Here is a 9,554-nt window from a genome sequence, read left to right on the forward strand (position 1 = left end):
TTATTATGTCTTTCATATAACTCAAAAATGTTCTTATTAAATTGATCAATGCATGATCATGGAGTTCTATAAATACAAAATTAATATGTTTTTGGATCTTTCAACACTTATTTCAATAGTTACACATTCCATCAGATTGTCAATAGCAGTTGTCATGTCAGCAATCAGCCTACATTTGAGAGAGGACATCACAAACAATACAACACCTCCTCCCCTTTTGTTCATCCTGTTTTGCCAAAACATTTCATATCCCTCTAATCCATCCACTAATTCCTTACTATCACTCAACCAAGTCTCTGAAATTGCTATTATGGTAAACCTTTGCTGTATTTGTTTAAGATACTCTTTCATTTTGGAAAAGTTACTGTAAAGACTCCTGCTGTTGAAATGAATCACAGAAAAGCCTTCCATTTTAACATTTGAATGAAACTGTTCTTCAGTATAATACTCACAGTCCACATTAGAGTCCTGATAGAAGTGAATATCTGGGTCAATGTTCTTTTCTAACTCATAGCATTTATGATCATGAAAGCGAAAGACTTGAATTTTGTGCAGCTCATTTGTTCTTCCATCATGTTGGTTGTCCACACCGTTTCTCTGCACACAGTACACATTGTACACTGTACATTGTCCACACTGTTTCTCTGCACACAGTACACATTGTACACTGTACATTGTCCACACTGTTTCTCTGCACACAGTACACATTGTACACTGTACATTGTCCACACTGTTTCTCTGCACACATTACACAGCCAACAAGGAACATTTCCCCACAATTCCACTTGTTTATCATCATCATCTTTTTCATTGATATTGTTCAAGTTTCTTCAAGTCTCTGACCACTAATACCCTTGCTTGTTCTGGTGGACCATTCAATCTGATCATTACTTTACAGTTCCTTGTCCACGTGTCCTGGATTCGCTTTCCCTTTTCCAATGTCCTGGCGTGTCTTGCAATTTCTGCGTTTCTCTTTGTGAGGTGCTCATTTACATACACTCCAGTACCTTTCAAATTTTTTCCCAGCTTAAGCATTTCAATTTGATGTTTTCTACTCACAAAACGGATGATGTTGGATCTGTTGTTTTGTTTCAGTGGAATGGTGTGGCATGCAGCTATACTTGAACTGCATACAGGAATATTGAAGAAGTTGCTGACTTGCTGCTCAAGCGTGTGCAGTTCACCTCTTGGTGCACCTCCTCCCTCCTTGTCACCTGCTGTGGTCCTTGCATAGGAGCGGTGGCTTGTCTCAAGCCCAGAAATCACCATGTCATCCATCCTCCAGTACTGCTCTAGATCGTCCACTCTTCTTTCAAGCTCTTCAATCTTCTTGTCTTTGTCTTTGATTATTGCCTTCAGCTGCTTAATTTCATCAATTAAGTCCAGAAGGCTCGTTTGCTGTTTTGCTACTTTGCTGAGTTCCTCTGACATGAAATTCAGAGACTTGTTCACCTCTTCCATTTCTTCTGACAAATTCTTAGTCGCCATTCTTTAGTGAGGAAAAGTACTTTTAGAATCCAGTTGATCTTTCAGAATACTTTCTGATTTCAGGCAATCCAGTATTGATGGCTTGTCAGTGCATTGAAGCACATGTCATCAAAAAGTCTCCAACACGTCCAAAATCACAAGAATGATCCGGCAGTTCAATGTTTATCTTCCTTTTAAACATGAAGATGTTGCTCTGCTGGATGGAGGTCAACTTATTTTCATGAATTGTTGGAGTTGTGACCCAGTGCATCTAGCCGGCAGCCATCTTGAATGATATATCAGTCAATGATGTATGGACATAGCTCCTAGTCACAAGTGTCTCCAAGATTGTGCATAGTCAAGATTGATTTCAGTGCCAGAAGGCTGATTGATATTGCTGTGATGTCATCATCTAAACACTTGTATCGTGACAGTACATATGGAAGTAAATGTGGTGTGAGTGTGTGAATATGTACAGTAAATATGAATGTGTGTAAAGGAAGGGCCTTTGTAACTGAATCATATTCGAATATAAATTAGTAAGGACTTACCTCATATTACATGATTGTGTATGTTTTTATTGAAAATTTTTTACATACACCATTAAGAAAAAAAAACTATTTTTTTTACATCACTTTTTTACGGTAAAATTTGGCGACTGACCTACCACTATTGTCATCGTTAATATAGTTCAAGTAGATTTTGAAGTATTTATTTACATTTTAATACATTGTATATTACATGTATATTATTAGATATTACAAAACTTACTCACGCACGGGTTCACCGTACGTGACTGCTCGCTGATTCGAGAAAGCTAAGTATCGTTCTGTGTGCTTTTAATTGTTCTGCAGCTTTCTTTACTACTTCCTAAACATATTTAGCAGTACTATTTAACTTGCAAATCACCCGATCTCTGTCTCACCGGAGCTAGCTAGCTGCTAAGCTAACCAAGCTAGGGCGGAGAAAGGCGGCGCCGGTCGTCGGTCGGAAGGAAGCGACTCCCGCACACCGTGACCACGACTTCTCAGAAGACAGCAGGAACTTCACTCGGTGACAGAAAACTCAGTGAGTATGACTTCCTGCGCTTCGTGCACCTTACTCATGGATAGGTTGGCTCTGCTAGAGGGCCGTGTCCGCCAGTTAGACTTTAGATGTTGCGGACACATCTGCTAGCGTTAGCTGTAGCGAGCTAACTAGCCCAGCTTGTAGTAGTCCTAAGCGACCTACAAGCTACGGTGTACCGGTTGAGACGCATAATAGATTTAGCTCTTTAGCTAGTCCTACACCCCAGTCTACCGGGCACCACACCTTAGTCATAGGAGACTCCATCACCCGAAACATAAAGCTTAGCAAACCAGCCACAATTAAGTGTATTCCCGGGGACAGAGCACCTGACATTGAAGCTAATCTTAGGGAGCTAACTCGCAACAGGCCTAGTAAACACGTACGACAGGCTAATCGCACCACTAGTTATGTGAATATAGTTGTACACGTTGGCTACAATGACACTAGAATGAGACAGTCAGAGATTACAAAGAGAAACATAGCCAGGACTTGTGATCTCGCTAGAAAGATGTCCAGGCATCGAGTAATTGTCTCTGGCCCCCTGCCTGCGAGAGGCAATGATGAGAGATATAGCAGATTAGTCTCGCTTAACAAGTGGCTGGCTAGCTTCTGTAGACAACAGGGACTAACGTTTATTGATAATTGGCCCTCTTTCTGGGGCAAACAAGGCTTGCTGATGAGAGACGGCCTTCACCCTAACCAGGAAGGCGCCATCATCTTGGCTAAAAACAGACTACTGTTTAAGTCACACTTGACTAACTACACTAGAGCAAGCCCGGTCACAGGCAATTAGAGCCTGCTAGTCCGGGTGAGGAGTCAGTTAAGCTAGAACTAGCCAGCGCCAGGCTGGATAATCCCTGTACACATAGCAATTCTCTTAGAATAATACACAACTCACAATGTTTTTTCTGTTGTGAATGTGTCAGAGGTAGATGTGCATTCTACTGAGGTGGCAAATTATGTTGCGTTCAGTTTATCGCAGCATCAAGCAAACAATCTGAAAATTCCCGTCATATCAATTTCTAGATATGGTCAAAACTATTTAAAGTGCACTACGTATAATAAACGCAACATTATTAATATTGCTACTACGGATAATTTCAACAAAAACTCGTCAAAACAGCCCAATACTTATAATATGGGCTTTTTAAACATAAGATCATTGTCTCCCAAAACGTTATTAGTTAATGAGGTCATTAGAGACAACAATCTTAACATCATTGGTCTTAGCGAAACCTGGCTCAAACCAGACGATTTTTTTGCGCTAAATGAGGCATCTCCTCCTAACTATACGAATGCACATATTGCCCGTCCCCTCAAAAAGGGTGGGGGGGGGGGGTGGGGGGGGGTCGCACTAATATACAACGAAAACTTTAACCTTACCCCTAACCTAAATAAATACAAATCGTTTGAGGTGCTTACTATGAGGTCTGTCGCACCGCTGCCTCTCGACCTGGCTGTTATCTACCGCCCCCCAGGGCCCTACTCAGACTTTATCAATGAATTCTCAGAGTTCATTGCTGATCTAGTGACGCACGCCGACAATATAATTATAACGGGGGACTTTGACATCCATATGAATACTCCATCGGACCCTCAGTGCGTGCCGCTCCAGACTATAATTGATAGCTGTGGTCTTACACAAATAATAAATTAACCTACGCATCGCAACGGTAATACGATAGATCTAGTGCTGGTCAGGGGTGTCACCACCTCCAAAGTTATGGTACTCCCGTATACTAAAGTAATGTCCGATCATTACCTAATAAAATTCGAAGATCTGACTCATTGTCAACAAGCTAATAATAATAACTGCTATAGCAGCCGCAACAATGCTGCCACAACGATGACTCTTGCTGACCTACTGCCTTCGGTAATGGCACCATTCCCAAATTATGTCGGCTCTATTGATAACCTCACTAACAACTTTGACAATGCCCTGCGCGAAACCATTGATAGTATAGCACCGCTAAAACAAAAAAGGGCCCCTAAAAGGCGCACCCCATGGTTTACAGAAGAAACCAGAGCTCTTAAATTATCATGTAGAAAGTTGGAACGCAAATGGCGCGCGACTAAGCTTGAGGTTTTCCATCAAGCATGGAGTGATAGTTTTATATCGTATAAACGCATGCTTACCTTAGCTAAAGCTAAATATTACTCAAATCTCATCCGCCTCAACAAAAACGACCCTAAATTTTTGTTTAGTACAGTAATAATACCTGAGATTTATATAGCGCTTTTTCTAAGTACCCAAAGTCGCATCGCTAACCCAACAAGGGACTCCTCAATAGCTCCACCCACTCGGCAGATGACTTTATGAATTTCTTTAATAAGAAAATTCAACCCATTAGAAAGGAGATTAAAGACAACGCATCCCAGCTACAACTGGGTTCTATTAACACAGATACAACTATCTACGACGGATACTGCAATACAAAATACTCTTTTTGATGAAATAACATTAGAGGAACTATTACAGCGTGTAAGTGGGATACAACAAACATGTTTACTTGACCCACTTCCTGGGAAACTTATCAAGGAGCTTTTTGTATTATTAGGTCCATCAGTGCTAAATATTATAAACTTATCACTTTCCTCTGGCACTGTTCCCCTAGCATTTAAGAAAGCGGTTATTCATCCTCTGCTCAAAAGACCTAACCTAAATCCTGACCTCATGGTAAACTACCGACCGGTGTCCCACCTTCCCTTCATTTCAAAAATCCTCGAAAAAATTGTCGCACAGCAGCTAAATGAACAATTAGTGTCTAACAATATCTGTGAACCTTTTCAATCTGGTTTCAGGGCAAATCACTCTACGGAGACCGCCCTCGCAAAAATGACTAATGATCTACTGCTAACGATGGATGTCATCTATGTTGCTGCTTCTTGATCTTAGCGCTGCTTTCGATACCATCGATCATATTTTATTACAGCGTATCAAAACACGTATTGGTATGTCAGACTTAGCCTTGTCGTGGTTTAACTCTTATCTTACTGACAGGATGCAATGCGTCTCCCATAATAATGTGACCACGGACTATGTTAAGGTAACGTGCAGAGTTCCTCAGGGTTCGGTTCTTGGCCCTGCACTCCTTAGCATGTACATGCTGCCGCTAGGCGACATCATACGCAAATACGGTGTTAGCTTTCATTGTTATGCTGATGACACCCAACTCTACATGCCCCTAAAGCTGACCAACACGCCGGATTGTAGTCAGCTGGAGGCGTGTCTTAATGAAATTAAACAATGGATGTCCGCTAACTTCTTGCAACTCAACGCTAAGAAAACGGAAATGCTGATTATCGGTCCTGCTAAACACCGACATTTATTTAATAATACCACCTTAACATTTGACAACCAAACAATTAGACAAGGCGACTCAGTAAAGAATCTGGGTATTATCTTCCACCCAACTCTCTCCTTTGAGTCACACATTAAGAGTGTTACTAAAACAGTCTTCTTTCATCTCCGTAATATAGCTCAAATTTGTTCTATTTTATCCACTAGGGACGCTGAGATCAATATTCATGCGTTCGTTACGTCTCGTCTCCTGTAACGTATTATTTTCAGGTCTCCCTATTTCTAGCATTAAAAGATTACAATTGGTACAAAATGTGGCTGCTAGACTTTTGACAAGAACAAGAAAGTTTGATCATATTACGCCTATACTGGCTCACCTGCACTGGCTTCCTGTGCACTTAAGATGCAACTTTAAGGTTTTACTACTTACGTATAAAATACTACACGGTCTAGCTCCGTCCTATCTTGTCGATTGTATTGTATCATATGTCCCGGCAAGAAATCTGCGTTCAAAGAACTCCGGCTTATTAGTGATTCCCAGAGCCCAAACAAAGTATGCGGGCTATAGAGCGTTTTCTATTGGGGCTCCAGTACTATGGATTGTTCTAGCAGTAACAATTAGAGATGCTACCTCAGTAGAAGCATTTAAGTCCCATCTTAAAACTCATTTGTATACTCTAGCCTTTAAATAGACCCCCTTTTAGACCAGTTGATCTGCAGTTTCTTTTCTGCTCCGCCCTCCTCTCCTTTGGTGACCACAGATGACGCGCTAGCTGTCCAAAGTTGGGACCCAGGGTGGACCACTCATCTGTGCATCAGTTAGGTCAGCAGCACAGAGATGTCTGTCTCCACTCAAGATGATCTCTTGCTGGCCCCACTATGGACTGGACTCTCACACTATTAACTAGATCCACTATGGACTGGACACTCACAATTTTATGCTAGATCCACTCGACTTCCATTGCAACCTTGCTGCTGCTCTCTTGGCCAGGTCTCCCTTGGAAAAGAGATCTTTGATCTCAATGGGATTTTACCTAGTTAAATAAAGGCTAATAATAATAAACATTATCCTCCGAGGTTTCTCATTGTCATCCCATTGGGTTGAGTTTTTTTCTTGCCCTGATGTGGGATCTGAGCCCAGGATGTCGTTGTGGCGTGTGCAGCCCTTTGAGACACTCGTGATTTAGGGCTATATAATGAACTTTGATTGATTGATTATGAATAATGTAATGAACGAATAACATTGTGTGAGAGTTGGTTATTGTTGTTGCAGTGCATGGTGTAAGAATGATAAATTAGTAACACGAATGAATCAATAAATACATAGATAACAGTGTGTAAGAGTTGTGTAGTGTTATTGCGGTGCATGGTGTAGTAATGATAACACATGAATGAATGAACACATGAATGAAAGAATATATGTGTGACGAGACAGCGGGAGAAGAAGACTGCAGAGAGGCGATGATGTCGTTAGCTGTCAGCGTGTTTATTGACAGCTCAGTATGTGAGTGCAGTGTGTGATTAGCTTAAAAGAGATGTAGTGTGACTATGTGCAAGTATTATCTGAGCGTGGTCACCAGAGGGTGTTGAGTGTGCGTGTTGAGATCGAGGCAGAAAAGCAGGCTCGGACATCAGAGGGCAGGCGGATGGTCAAGGACAGGAGCGAGGTCTTAGTCCAGGAAGGCAAGGGGGAATCCAAAGGGGGTCCAGGTAGACGAGATACACAGCTCGACGACGAGGAAGCTGGAGGACGACACAACACGAGAGACGGTGAACACGACGGGAAGGGAACACAGGGAGAGAGAGAAGGCTGGAGATGTGTTGGCTTACTGTACTGGGTAGGAGAAGCTACGTTCTGGCACCCGCTGGCTTATGAAGGCTGGTCGCTCATCACGGGCAGGTGTGTTGATTGCAGATCTCTTGCGGAGGCACGCCCGCAGCCGAGAGGGAACCCCCGTTGGTGTGCCCCATGGTACGCTCAAAAGTGTGCACAGCAGGAGGAGAGGCAGCAGGAGTGTGACCCATTGTGTAAGAGTTGTGTAATGTTGTAGCGGTGCATGGTGTAAGAATGATAAACCAATATTGACCTTGTAAGGGGGGGGGAGGAGGGGGGCAATAGACCTTGTAGATGACCAAACCCCCCAATATTGACCTTGTATTGTAGATGACCAGACCCCCCAATTTTGACCTTGTAGATGACAAAAACTATGAGGACACAAATTAAATACAACATTGACCTTGTATTGTAGATGACCAGACACCCCCCCCCCCCCCCCACATAAAATAGACCTTGTATTGTAGATGACCAAACCCCCCCCCAAAATTGACCTTGTATTGTAGATGACCAGACCCCCCCCCCCAAAATTGACCTTGTAGAGGGGGACCCCCAATAGAGACCTTGTAGATGACAAAAACCATGAGGACACAAATACAATATTGACCTTATTTTGTAGATGACCAGACCCCCCCAAAATTGACATTGTATTGTAGATGACCAGACCCCCCAAAAATTGACCTTGTAGAGGGGGACCCCCCCAATAGAGACCTTGTAGATGACAAACCATGAGGAGACAAATTAAATACAATATTGACCTTATTTTGTAGCTGACCAGACGCCCCCAAAATTGACCTTGTATTGAAGATTACCAGACCCCCCCCAAAAAAAATTAACCTTGTATTGTAGATGACCTGACCTCCCCCAAAATTGACCTTGTATTGTAGATGACCAGACCCCCCAATTTTGACCTTGTAGATGACAAAAACCATGAGGACACAAATTAAATACAATATTGACCTGGTATTGTAGATGACCAGACACCCCCCCCAAAAATTTTTTTTTACCTTGTATTGTAGATGACCAAACCCCCCCCAAAATTGACCTTGTATTGTAGATGACCAGACCCCCCAAAATTGACCTTGTAGAGGGGGACCCCCCAATTGAGACCTTGTAGATGACAAAAACCATGACACAAATAAAAACAATATTGACCTTATTTTGTAGATGACCAGAGCCCCCCAAAATGAACCTTGTATTGTAGATGACCAGACCCCCTCAAAATTGACCTTGTAGAGGGGGACCCCCCCAATAGAGACCTTGTAGATGACAAACCATGAGGAGACAAATTAAATACAATATTGACCTTATTTTGTAGCTGACCAGACGCCCCCAAAATTGGCCTTTGTTTGGCCTCCCAGCCGGCCAAACAAAGGCCTCCCAAACAGCCAAACAAAGGCCTCCCAAACAAAGGCCTCCCAGCCGGCCAAACAAACACACAAAAGGCCAAAACAGACGGCCAAACAAACACACAAAAAGCCAAAACAGACGGCCAAACAAACACAAAAAAGGCCTCCCAGTCGGCCAAACAAACAAACCAAGGCCTCCCAGTCGGCCAAACAAACAAACCAAGGCCTCCCAGTCGGCCAAACAAACAAACCAAGGCCTCCCAGTCGGCCAAACAAACAAACCAAGGCCTCCCAGTCGGCCAAACAAACAAACCAAGGCCTCCCAGTCGGCCAAACAAACCAAGGCCTCCCAGTCGGCCAAACAAACCAAGGCCTCCCAGTCGGCCAAACAAACCAAGGCCTCCCAGTCGGCCAAACAAACAAACCAAGGCCTCCCAGTCGGCCAAACAAACAAACCAAGGCCTCCCAGTCGGCCAAACAAACAAACCAAGGCCTCCCAGTCGGCCAAACAAACAAACCAAGGCCTCCCAGTCGG

The 9,554-nt window shown here is 43.0% G+C and overlaps 1 long non-coding RNA gene across 1 annotated transcript; it reads right to left on the reverse strand.

The window, feature by feature from the left end:
* Positions 1-7,301: 7,301 nt before the first annotated feature.
* Positions 7,302-7,868, reverse strand: LOC140676704 (uncharacterized). Its single transcript, XR_012048598.1, has 2 exons — positions 7,667-7,868; positions 7,302-7,579 (listed from the first exon to the last, which is right to left on the reverse strand). It is a non-coding gene; the product is annotated as an uncharacterized lncRNA (long non-coding RNA).
* Between the last annotated feature and the right edge of the window lie 1,686 nt (positions 7,869-9,554).

Source organism: Nerophis lumbriciformis, linkage group LG29, assembly GCF_033978685.3.
Source record: "Nerophis lumbriciformis linkage group LG29, RoL_Nlum_v2.1, whole genome shotgun sequence".
NCBI classification, from domain to species: domain Eukaryota; kingdom Metazoa; phylum Chordata; class Actinopteri; order Syngnathiformes; family Syngnathidae; genus Nerophis; species Nerophis lumbriciformis.